A 13,666-nucleotide genomic window follows, 5' to 3' on the forward strand; every position below is an offset into this window, starting at 1 on the left:
AGTTACAAAGTCAATGGTCTCAGATTTCATGTCTGAGCTCTTGCTAATCTTTTAATGAATTTGTCTGTTCTTTTATAATCTTGTGATTCACGTCTGTCTGTACATGTCCATTTGTCTTTATGTCTCTGTAAGTCATGTTTACTTCAGCTACTTCACATAAGCTAAAATTAGAACTCCCTGCATCCTGTAGAATGAAAAGCAATCACTGTTTCATCTTCCCACCCCTGATTGAGAGAAATCCTAATTCACAGAGCAATGGCTAAGCTGTGCCTTGCAGATGGTTCTAGCCATTGGAGCTGTCCAACTCCCATGTGACCTGCTAGAGGGAACGTACATGCATGAGTTAGGTCTAGTTCTTAGCTGTACAGGTTAAGAAACTTAGCTGATTCACTAACTAAATTGTACTTATTAACCCAAATGCTATGATCTATGCATTTATAAAAATGTGAATTTATCTTGTTATTTTGAACAAATAATACAGCAAAAAGACTTCATCATATTAACATATCAGAGATAACATACAGAATTATAGCAGAGAATTCTAAGGCCCCGATGAGTACAGTAGACAGAAAAAGCAGTGGATTAGAAATAAGGAGGCCAAACGTTCTTATTTCAGAATGCTATTATCTACGCGCACCTGAGGATAATTGTTTAATGTACCTTCAGTCAGAGCTTAGCCACTTTGTCACATGTAGCTGGAAAGTAGCCTGGAATATGTGGTCTGTGCCCATAACCTGCAGGATTGTATCACTAAAGGAACTGGACTCTTGAAGGACAACCAGCCGATACTGCCATTGTCCCCTTTTATCTGGAAAGCAAATGCCCTCTCAGCACTTTCCTTCCTCTCTCACTTCATCTGCATTTCTGCTTAGCCCGGAATTGGGTCACATGACCACCTTTTGGATGTAAGGAAGCTAGGGAAGCAGGAAACAGGATTGAAAAAAACATGATTGGCTTTGACCAAAGGATCCCAGACTTTCTCCGTACACAGCTCCCTTGGGGTCTCAGTAATTTTCTCATGGTGCCAAAAGAAATAAATGAAGTTTCCATTTACAACTTAATGGTCATTTTAACAGATTAGACACATCAATAGAAATAAAGTAATACTTCTATGTTTAAATAACCACATGTTACAATGGGATAGATACACCTGTCAGGCATTCTGCAACTTCGTTAACATTGGAATCACATTGGAAGGTGCTATTTGTTGTTCTCCATGCTTTTTATGGCCCTATGTGTTTGTTAGTTTTTTAAATCACAGCAACCACTGAAAATCCAGCTTTGCAATGAAATGGCATAGTCTAAAGGAATGTAGTGGTTGAATATCCTAAGCTAGTAGTTTGTACGCTGTCCAACAGATGTTGAGTTGCACTGCTTCTCTTGACAATTAAACTAGCCGAGGCCCCCCAGTGAGTTTACTTTGTTACTCTTGGAGACGAGGCACACGTTTTGGGAATCACGGGCTTAGACGAATCGTGATCCATTGTCTGGAACTGGACATATTGCTCCGCAGACAAGAATCGGGTTTCTTTTAAAGCGGAAGAAGGGAGAATGGAAATTGTGTGGGAAACTAACCACGTCTGTCTCTGTCTTCCCCATACAGACTATGTACTCTTTCAGAGCAGAGGTTGTGTCTGTTTTTACAACTATCTTATGTAGAACAGGTTTTGGTACTTAGAGGGAGCTCCCTACATATTTATTAAATGGAGAAATGAAGATACATGGTTAAGAATGTACAGTTAATTCCGTTAACGGCAGAATGCCAAATTATAAGAAATTTGTTACCTATACAGTAAGCTTCTGTGTGAATTCAAAGGCCTGGACTATGCCTTCCTTACCTCTTATTGCCCACGGTGCAGCAATTAGTTGGCACATTCTAGATGACAGAAAAGTGTTGTTGGGATGAATGACTGGATGTCTCAGTGAGAGATAGTTCTGTCTCCAAGCACCGTTACAAAGGAGCTTCATTACGTGGATAATGAAAATGCTTATTAGTGAACTCTCAGAGTGAATGTCCATGCTGACTGTCAAGAAAAATAACCACTCTATCTTATCACTGTGGATCTAAGGCTTTCCTTTGTTACCACAGTCACCACTAGAAAAACTGACAAAAAGAGAAAAGCAGAACTTATTTGAGATATGAGAAGGACTTTTTCCATAATGGTTTACATGGTCAGCAGCTCAATTATCTCATAGTTCAGGATCATTCCGTAAAACCTGGATGGTGACTTTCTAAAAAGTTGCCACTGAATTTTCTAAGTATGATAGATATTTGAGCAAAGTGTGTCCTTCTCCTTTTTACAGAAAATTCAGAAGATACAGAAAAATTTTACAGAAAATACAGAAAAATTCATTTTTCTGTATTTTTTGCATTTTTGCAACAAGAGAAGCCACTTAAGCTCTTGGCCATGGTTTCTTTCCATGATGGTAAAGTGTATGGCTCTGTGCCAGCCTATGAAACCATGTGCAGGAGCTAGAATGTTAGAATTATGTGTAGATCTAAAAATTACCTATGGCCCTCTGCCTTCAGTTCAGGTCATAATCCCAGGGTCCTGGGATCGAGTCCCACATCTGGCTCCTTGTTCAGCAGGAATTCTCCCTCTGCCTGCTGCTCCCCCTGCTTGTGCACTCTTTCTCTCTGAATCAAATAAATAAATAAAATCTTCAAAAAAATTTAAAAATAATAAAAATTACCTGTGGTTATTTAACCTTTTTAATAGTTTATTTCAAAACTTTTTAAAATAGTTTATTTCAAAACAATTTTATTTCAAAATAAAATCTTCAAAAAAATTTAAAAATAATAAAAATTACCTGTGGTTATTTGATTTTTTAATAGTTTATTTCAAAACTTTTAATAGTTTATTTCAAAACTTATTTATAGGTCTGTCTCCACCACTAATTCAAAAATATTTTCAAGGCAGAATCTACGTCCTTTTCATTTTGGAATCCGCAGAGCATCGCACAAGACCTGCTACAAAATAGGTATCCAATATATATTTGTTGAGTTGGTAAACTCTTTCTTATCAATATTTTTCCAAAAGCATGGTGTTTTATTCATAATGAATTCTCAACATCTGTATTTGCATTTGTGAGAGCCAAAATCATCTTTACTTTAGTTCCTTCAGTATTCCTGAAAACTAGGGAAAATCAGGATTTATTCTCCCTGTCCTGTAAATGGGAAAATATAATTATCTTTAATGATAGATACCAAATTTTGAACTTGTACTATTTTTTTTTTAAGATTTTATTTATTTATTTGACAGACAGAGATCACAAGTAGGCAGAGAGGCAGGCAGAGAGAGAGAGAGGAGTTAGCAGGCTCCCTGCAGAGCAGAGAGCCCCATGCGGGGCTCGATCCCAGGACCCTGGGATCATGACCTGAGCCAAAGGCAGAGGCTTTAACCCACTGAGCCACCCAGGCGCCCCTGAACTTGTACTATTAAATAAATAAACTGGTTAATATATTTCAAAACATTCTTTGTTTTACTGGAGAATATTTTATGTATGTGTATATTATGTGTTAATATGTTTTTCTACCAATGTGATTAAAGATTTCGCTGAGAATTTACTGGATCTTCCTCAATGTCTGAATGCCAGACTGATGTTGCAGTCAGTTTCGTGTTGCTAATTTTGTTTTAAATGTATTTTTAAAAAGATTTTTTAAACTTTTTTATTTATTTGTCAGAGGGAGAAAGAGAGAGGAGAGGGCATGAGCGGGGGGAGCAGCAAGCAGAGGGAGAAGCAGGCTCCCCATTGAGCAGGGAGCCCAGCATGGGGCTCCATCTCAGGACCCTGGGATCATGACCTGAGCTGAAGGCAGCCGCTTAATGACTGAGCCACCCAGGTGTCCTATAATTTTTTATGGATCTGCTTACATGTAATAATATTCTGGGTGAGACCTTTTAAATGAAATTGAATCATACAACTCATACTATTTTGCATTTTCTTTTTTTTCCACTTTATAGTGTATCTAAACTTTTAAGTTATTAAAGAGCTTTCAACTAATAAATTCTCCAGTTCTAAAAAAAAAAAAAAAAAAAAAAAATCTCCAGTTCTGTTTAATTGCTAGATCTTACTTTAAGATGTTCACAGTACCCTATACTCCTACTTTGAATTACTTATCACACTTTCAATTTAAGTTAGTATTTGGAAAATTATAGGTCTTATTTCTGTTTTCCTAAATAAATTGTAAATTCCATGAATAACACGCACTACCTGAAACATACTCCGGTAACAGCAGTAGATGCTGTGAATGAATGAGTCAATGAATGGGAGGCTTCTGTTCCAAGACTTTTTTTTTGCCCAGAGGAACCCATGTTCCAGTTGATCTTTCTTACTAGCAGAACCTCCTTGTGTACTTTTTTGAGCGTGTAGGATGCCCCCCAGGCCGCCTTCATCTGTTGGTCCCATGCAGTGCTCTGTCTCCAATAAAGCATGCTCCTTTTTTTTTTTTTTTTTTTCTGTGAAGCCTGTGTTCCTGCCATGTTTTCATACTGCCTCCCCTTGGGGGTTCCTTTATCTGCTTTACATGCTAGGGGACTCATTATTTATGATTATATTATTTTTAGGTTTTGGGTTCTTTTTCTTAGGTTTTATTTATTTATTAAAAGGATTTTATTTATTTGACAGACAGAGACCATAAGCCGGCAGAGAGGCAGGCAGAGAGGTAGGAGGAAGCAGGCTCCCTGCTGAGCAGAGAGCCCGATGTGCGGCTCAATCCCAGGACCCTGAGATCATGACCGGAGCCGAAGGCAGAGGCTTTAACCCAGGTGCCCCAGATTATATTTATTTATTTGAGAGCGCATAGCAGGGTGAAAGGCAGAGGGAGAAGCAGGCTCCCAGCTGAGCAGAGAGCCCAATGTGGGACTCGATCCTGGGACTCCGACACCATGACCTGAGCCGAAGTCAGACGCTCAACTGACTGAGCCACCCAGGTGCCCCATTATTTTTAGCTTTGTGTAGTATAGTTTAGGTCAATGTGAAGTCAGAGAAATGAGCATTTAATATATTTGTAAGTACAGGCATAATAATCACATAATGATAAAAATAGCCAGCATTTTAAATCTTTTATGTTGTTGGAGCTTACTAATTTTCAGCATTAAAAAGATAACGATATACAACCCCAAAGTGGCTTTACTTCACTTTTTTGACATATTTTTCTCTCCACTCTCTTTCTAAACTAAAACATTAAATAAAATGATAAATGTCAGAGATAGCTAGTTAACTCTCATAGTTATTCCCATGGTGGTAGGATCTTAGATCTGTGACCATTCACCATGGATACTCTTATTTCCAACTTGCAACCAGACATCGTCAAGAGCATGCGAATGGAAGTGTCTTGCGGCAGTTTTCACGAGTGTTTCTCAGGAGACAGCAGGTTGTATGCCCTCTCACTCCGGCTTTCTCTCCTTCTCCCTGTTCTGCTCCTCTGGAATGTAGTGCTGCCATCTTGGACTGTGAGCTTGAAGCCTGATAGGACAAAACAGGGAGATGAATGGGTGCTGGGTTTTGGGGCAGCATGGGTTACCTCGTAAGTCATGAACTGCCTCCTGGACACTTCTATGAGACAAAAAATAGGATTTCATTCTTTATTAAGCTATTGTTTCTTTCACTTGATGCCACACCTAATTTAGTTAATAGAGATAATGAATCTGAAATTTTATTTTATTTATTTTATTTTTATTAAAGATTTTATTTGACAGAGAGAGGGAGAGAGATCACAAGTAGGCAGAGAGGCAGACAGAGAGAGAGGGGGAAGCAGGCTTCCTGCTGAGCAGAGAGCCCAATGCGAGGCTCGATCCCAGAACCCTGAGATCATGACCTGAGCTGAAGGCAGAGGCTTAACCCACTGAGCCACCCAGGCACCCCTGAATCTGAAATTTTAAAAAAGTCCCTGTAAGCTTACTTGCCACAATTAACTAGCCCGTATCAATAGCATTTTACCAAAGAAACTATATGTAGCATTACAACTTACTTATAGATAAAAAGGGTCAGTGTATTTTCAATTCAGATTCTAGGTCAGCGCTTTTCTTGAGACTTTTTTTTACTGTTAATGACATGTAGTAAGATAGAATAATAATAGCCTGCTTTTCTATACAGTTCTGTGTTTGTTTTAAGATATTAACCTCATCTAGCTTCTCACAACCACTCTTAAAGTAGGTTCATAAATGGCAAAACTGAAGCTAATTTTTAAGACAGTGTCATCTGTACCTGGTAATAAAACTAGCCCGTGGACTAATTTCCTGGGTTCTTCTTCTTTATGCTTTTTATCATGTTGTTCTCTAACCTCTTTAAGCCTCATCATATAGTCACATACATTTTATTAATCAAATTTGATAAATTGTTTTTCCATCTTCATTGTAGACACATATTCATCTGTACAAGTGGGAGAAGAGCACGAGCCCTGAAGAAGTCTTTATTGTTTATGAATAAATTAATGTTTCTCTCTCCCTCTGGGAAGGAGGAGATATTGGAAAGAAAAGTGGACAAAAGGGGCGCCTGGGTGGCTCAGTGGGTTAAGCCTCTGCTTTTGGCTCAGGTCATGATCCTGGGGTCCTGGGATCGAGCCCCACATCGGACTCTCTGCTCAGTGGGGAGCCTGCTTCCTCCTCTCTCTCTCCCTGCCTGACTCTCTGCCTACTTGTGATCTCGTTCTGTCAAATAAATAAATAAAATCTTAAAAAAAAAAAGAAAAGTGGACAAAGAATACATGCAACTTCAAACATGCTGGGTTCAAGGAAACAATAGTACTAATTGTTACCTATACTCTTGATCTAGCCTTTGGATAATAATGTATTATTTCCAGTCCTCAAAAAAATCAAGCATCTGTTCATTGACCGAAACAGTATAAACCTAATTGAAAAATTCACACACAGGAAAAAGCCCGATTGCTGATTTAAGTGTTCTAATTTAATTAAAAATTAACTGAATTAATTAATTTCAAAAACTAATTTTAAAATTTCAAGCTTGAAAATTTTAGTATGCAATTTGCATTTGTGGTCATGCTCCAGTGCTCAAATTTCAATATTATTCAGTTTCCTGAGGGACCCAGATATGGACAGCCTTAGAAAACAATATTCTCCTCTGCTACCTTTGATTGTTTTGGTTGCTGCTCCATACTGCTGTTGCTGTAGTCTTATTCAGGACAACCTTGACCTTTTTCTCTAACCCACTTTAAAAAGAAACCATTTTGGGGAGTCTCTGATAGCTTCTCTTTTAATTTGTCTGCTTTCTTTACTGTGTATTTTGTTCCTTTTTGCTTGTGTGGAATAGGGACGGAATATTGATGACTGAAAGTTTGGGTTTTTTCCAGGCATTTATTTTGGGACAAGCTCTCAGTCTGTTGGCACTGGTACCTACCCACTGCCCTTCCTCCCCTCCCCTCAGGATGACAGACTCTTTTTCCTCCATATAGTGGGAAGAGTGGGAGTTCTTTTAAGAACCCCTGTAAATTTTAGTGTTTACAAGAGGATTTCTGAGAAAACATGAAATAAGGCCCAGGGAGCTCATTAAAGATAATAAAATTAGTTGCTCTGACTTTTTTTAAAGGAAATAATCTTAAACCACTTCCTTGCAGTTCCATCATTAAAGTTGTCTCTAACTTGACCTTTCCTGAATAGCTAATTCTCGTGCCACTTCCTTTCCTCTTCTACAGCATGAAGTATTTTATTTAGATGATCTTTCGCGGTACAGACATTTGCGTTTTAAGGAATTGGGAGATGTTGACTCACTATAGTCCCCTGCTCTTTTTCCACATCCCACTATTCAATTGAGAGTCCCAATTCTTGGTGTTTTGTTTTCATATTTCCATGCCATGAGAACCTGAATATGGTGAAGCTTTGAAATAAAAGTCAAAGTCAAAGATAGTTTTGACCAATGACCTTTATGTTTCTTACTAGTAAGGTGTATATACAATAATGAGGAATCAGCTATCCATGCATTTGTTTGGGTTTGTCTAACTAAAGTCAAGGAAGCAATAATTAATTATTAGTAATTAACAAAAAAAAGGATTACAAAGGAAGGGTTTCTCATAATTTAATTGGCTTGGATTAAAGAAAAAGAACAGTTTTTTTTTTTTTTTTCCAAACATTATCACATGATTTGTTTTAAAAAACTAGCAACCTGGGGTGTCCGGGTGGCTTAGTGGGTTAAGCCTCTGTCTTCAGCTCAGGTCATGATCTCAGGGTTCTGGGATCAAGCCCCACATCGGGCTCTCTGCTCAGCAGGAAGCCTGCTTCCCCCTCTCTCTATGCCTGCCTCTCTGCCTACTTGTGATCTCTCTTTCAAATAAATAAATAAAATCTCTCTCTTTTTTTTTTTTTTAAACATTTTATTTATTTATTTGAGATACAGCTTGAGGGGGAGAAGGTCATAGGGAGAAGCAGACCCCTCATGGAGCCAGGAGCCCAATATGGGACTTGACCCCAAGACTCTGGGATCATGACCTGAGCTGAAGGCAGTCGCCTAACTAACTGAGCCACGCAGGTGCCCAATAAATAAAATCTTAAAAAAAAAAAAAAAAAAAAAAAGACAGCAACCTTCACTGAGGAATGTAAGATAGTTCTTCGTATTTCCATAATTATAGTGATTTTCCAGCAGTCCCAAGAAAGTAAGTAAAATAACATCATAACTATATTTATTTTGTCAAAACCAAAAGTAAAGTACTCTCTTTCATGGCTTCTTGATTCTTTCACTCCCTTGCAGACCAAATTTCAGTTCCACATTAGACATAAAAATTCCTTCATTTCATATCTCAACAATTTCATATCTACCTTCTCTGGACTGTTATATATTTCTTTTCTTTTTTTTTTTTTTTGAACTATTATGTATTTCTTATATACCTTTCACATTCACTCTAATCCTTACATACATTGTTACTGTTCTCTAGAATTTCTTGAAAAGCCTTCCATCTTCTAAACCATAATTTAAGTTTGCTGGAAAACAAGGATCACATGGTCCACTTACTCCCAGTTTTATCTACTATCACAGAATAAATCTTAACAAATAAATCATGACAACTTGCTCCATAGTTCCTTGGCATTGGAATGTATAAAAATAATTGCTGGGGCAATTAATATTTACTCTACACAAGTAATTAAGAAGCAGTTAGTTTTGATCGGTTTCTCAAAATCATATATTATTTCCTTCAAAAACAAACTGTCTCAATAAGTATAACATCCCGTGTAATCCACTGTAGTGTAAAACATCTTTTAGTTATGGGGAGGGAAGGAAAAATTAAAGTTTTGCAATCACAATACTTTCCATTTTACAGCATTTTATATTTTTCAAAACTGCTTTCATGTGCCTTGTAGACACAAAACATACTTTAATATAACACTACACCATTTAAAATAAATGCTAGGTTTTACCTGAAATACTTAGAACAGTGGAAGTATTAGAATCAAAGTGCTTGGATCTGAATCCTGGCCTCACTACTTACAAGTTGTGAACTTTGGCAAGTTACTTAACCTCTCTATACCTCATTTTCTTCATCTGTAAAATAGACATGATTTTAACAATTGGTTATAATAATTAAATAAATGAATACATGTAAGGCACTTTGAATCATGCCCAGAACTTAATTAGCACTGAACAAATGTCTGCTTTTGTTACTATTTGGAAAAAATTTCAATGTATTGTGATTTCTAGATGAATTTTATTACCACAAAATTTGTATTAAAAAAATGGACCAATTGCAGTGTATAATTTTCCTAACCACAATGTGAGAAACGTAGATATAACCACAGTGTCTTAAATTTTTCTACAAACTATCCCTTACCAGGTACATAGGATAATTTTTTCATTATGTGTTTAAAAAAATACCTGATTGTTATCCATTAACTGAATAATTAACTTTCTACAGCTGGATAAATATTTACTGGAGCATGTCCATATTTGGTCTCATTGTTTTGCTTTCTCCAATTGTCCTGGACAAACTTTCTTGTCTTTTTTTTTTTTTTTTTTTGGCTATTTGAAACATGCATAGAAGTAAATATATATATATATAAAATCAAAGATATTTTAGAAAAGTTGTGAAAGTTCTCCAATGCCACTCCATTCCTCCCATAAACATCCTTATAATTATAATCCTATTCTTATAAACCTATTCTCCAGAGGTTTGCTACATATCCTCCTTGTTCTATTTATGTACTATAGAAGCATAGTCCTTAAATATGCATACATACTACTTTTTTCCCATAAAATTGGGTTTATGCCACTCATAATGGTCTTTATGGTCTATTGTATTTTTTCTTAATATATTATATAAATTTTACTAGATTAATTAATATAGTTTTATCCTCATTCATTCCTTTTCATTTTTTGTGAGAATTCAGATACATGTAAAAACATGTCCAACTATGTATGTATATAAATATAGGCATAGTGCACATCCCTACGTTTACTACTTGGGTTTAGAAAAAGAACATTGTCAATACATTGGAAAACCTGTCTGTCAGTTCTTTTTTTTTTTTTTTTAAGATGATGCAATGATTTTATGTATATACCTTTATTTTTCAATTTATCAGTAGATATTTAAGTTGTTCCTAAATTTTTCATGTTACTGATAATACTATAATGACCATCCTCTATTTTATTTTTACATTATCGTGTAACAATTGTCTATAGGATGGATTCCTGGAAGTGAAATTACTTGGTAATAGGATATGAACTTTTCAGATTTTAGTAGGAAAACTACATTATTCTCCAAAAGTTTATATAAATTTATATTTCCACCAACAGTATAAAAAAGAGCTTATTTCTCCATGTTCCTCACCTGTCCAGCAGTTGCTGATATCAATCTTTCACATTTTTCTAATTTGAGTAGAAAAAATACATTTATTTTAACTGATCTGTTGTAGCTGGTGAAGCTCAGCATCTTTTCATACGTTTATTATGTATTTATACTTCTTTGGTGAATTGTCTGTTCATACCCCAAACCCATTGTTCTATTATTGACTTCTGCTTCTTTATTATTTTGCAGGAATTCTTTATAAAACATATATAACTTTCTTGTCTGTTATGAGTCATAAAGATTTTCTTTTGAGTATGATTTTAAAGTTTCTTATGCATCATTGAACACATGAAGGCATAGATGCCTTGAAGTTCAAGAATGTATATTTAATAAACCACACTTCCATTTTTCACACTTCCATTTTCTCACAATATTTTAACCTTTCACAGCAAAGGTTATTTAAAGAACATGGTTTACTGAATCTAAAATTGTATTTGTCATTTTTGTTTCCTTTCCTCGATATACACATACAATACTAAGTCATTTGCACTTAATTCTTCCCGTTCTCATAGACAGAGGGAATTTATTACCATACCAAAATAAATTACTATATAGAAACTACATATTCCTCAGTAAAGGGGCAATTATATTAGTTTAGAGTTAAGAGTCAAGACTTCAAATCATTTTTTTTTAAGTGTTCTAATATGTACCTCTAACCATCTCTTTGTATTTTCTGATTTCTGAATTATTTTGTTAAAGAAAAAATTTTGGACATGATAGAGGGGTGATAAAGACCCTAGAAAAACTATTGAACACTTTATATAGTACCAATATAAATGAACAATTACTCTTATCAGAGAGGAAGCTGCTTCATTCTATTCTTACAAAAATAAAAAACAAAGGACGACTGGCTGGCTCAGTCGGTTAAGCCACGCCTTCAGCTCAGGTCATGATCCCTGGGTCCTGGGATAAAGTCCTGTATGGGGGTCCTTGCTTGGCAGGGAGCCTGCTTCTCTCTCTGCCTCTGCCTGCCACTCTGCCTGCTTGTGTGCTCTCTCTTCCTCTCTCTGACAAATAAGTAAATAAGATCTTTAAAAATAATAATAATAATAAAATAAAAAACAAAAAGGACACACCCACGTACTTTTGCAAGAGGTATTGAGTTAGAACCATAGAGAATTTTCTTTCCTTTTCCTTTTAAGTTTATGGGTTATATCTCTTAGAAGCAGGGAATATGTCTTATCAGTAGCCTATAGACAGAGAAGATACTCTGTCACTTGAATTTCTAAAAATTTAAGTTTCCCAATTTTATTAAAAATTTTTGTGTATTATCTGTAGAAAACAGAATAACATATTTTAAGAAATAAGAAAATCTGATCTAGAATTTCTTAAGACTATAATATGCTTCATGGAAATTTCCTTTTAAATGCCTTAATGTATTTAATGTGATTTTAACATCTTTAATATGTTAGAAAATAAGTGTATTCTTTATTTTTTCATCCTCTGCTAATTGTGTTCTGTTTGTTGTTTAGTTCATATGCATGGAATAACTAAACTCTGGCAAGAGTTTTTAGCTGGACTCAGCTTGTAATAAGCCAAAAGATTTTGAAAGAAGAGATGGGCATTCTTTAGCTTCCAAAATGTTGACTCTGGATTCAGCAGCCACCAAGTAATAATAGACTACCCACTGACTTAAAGGTCAGAATCATAGAATGATTAGAACATCATGATTATGTGAAGAAAAAAAACATTACATCATCTTGTGCCAAGTTTGAATTGGATTGTGTTCTCTGACCTACTTTCCTTAGATTGGTTTGGTCTCTATGGTCAGAACTTGTACAAGAATTCTCTGGAGACTATGGTTATTATTTAAAACTTGCAGATTTTTAAAAAAGGGTTTTATTTATTTATTTGAAAGAGAGAGCTCTAGTGGAAGGGCAGAAGGAAAGGGAGATGGAGAAGCAGACTCCCTGCTCAATTGTGAGATCATGGCCTGAGCCAAAGGCAGTTGCTTAACCAACTGAGCCGCCCTAGGCACCCCATAAAGTCTGAAGATTTTAAAGAAGTCATATATTAGTGATTCTTATCTTCTCAGCAATATTATTCATGTGATTAATTTGTTAACAATTATGTGCTATAATGAACCTAACAGTGTACAAAAACCAAGTCAAGCAATCTTAATGGAAGCCTTGGTTTAGGCTAATATTATAAACTTCACTGATACTTGTACAGGTTATACAGGTCACTATATATATCAGTATATATGTAACATATATTTAAGCGTATAGATATACTTAAAACATACATGTATATGTTTTAAGTAACTATTATATATAGTGTACATGCATACAATTCATCCTTTTAACATGTACAGTTTGGTAGGTTTCAGTAAATTCACAGAGTTATACAACCATCACCAGTATTTAATTTCAAAACACTATCATCAACCCAGAAGGAAATCCTACGCTATTATCAGTCATTCCCCAAAGCTGGTTCTTTGGGATAAGCTTCTGACTAGACTGACCAAGAAAAAAAGAAAGAAGACACAAATAACAAATGGAGGTTTCTAAAGAGATAAGAAAAGGCTATCATTAATATTATTAAGCACCTTCAGCAACAAACTTGAAAATTTAGATGGAATGAACAAATGCCTAGGAAAACACAATTTACTAAAAGTAAAGAGAAAAAATAGAAAAATTTAAAGAGTCATAACTCTTACAGAAAAATGAATCCATATTCAAATCTTTTCCACAAAGAAAAGTCCAGGTCCAGATAACTTAACCAATGAATTCTATCAAAAATTTAAGGAAGAGATAGATCTATTCCAACAGGAACTGTGTCAAAGGATAGAAAGTGAGTTGCTTGTTTCACGAGGCCAAATAACAGTGTGACCAAAATCCAATGGTATTATGGGAAATGAAAATCATGAGGAAA

At 35.5% G+C, this 13,666-nt stretch overlaps 1 long non-coding RNA gene across 1 annotated transcript in view; it reads right to left on the reverse strand.

Moving 5' to 3' along the window:
- Positions 1-5,055: 5,055 nt before the first annotated feature.
- The window catches only part of LOC131809946 (uncharacterized), a 29,898-nt gene continuing 21,287 nt past the window's right edge, over positions 5,056-13,666 (reverse strand). Inside the window, exon 3 of the long non-coding RNA XR_009345344.1 lies at positions 5,056-5,469. This is a non-coding gene — a long non-coding RNA (uncharacterized LOC131809946). The remainder of the gene's footprint in view (positions 5,470-13,666) is intronic.

The sequence above is a fragment of the Mustela lutreola genome, chromosome 10 (genome assembly GCF_030435805.1).
Source record: "Mustela lutreola isolate mMusLut2 chromosome 10, mMusLut2.pri, whole genome shotgun sequence".
Taxonomy (NCBI): domain Eukaryota; kingdom Metazoa; phylum Chordata; class Mammalia; order Carnivora; family Mustelidae; genus Mustela; species Mustela lutreola.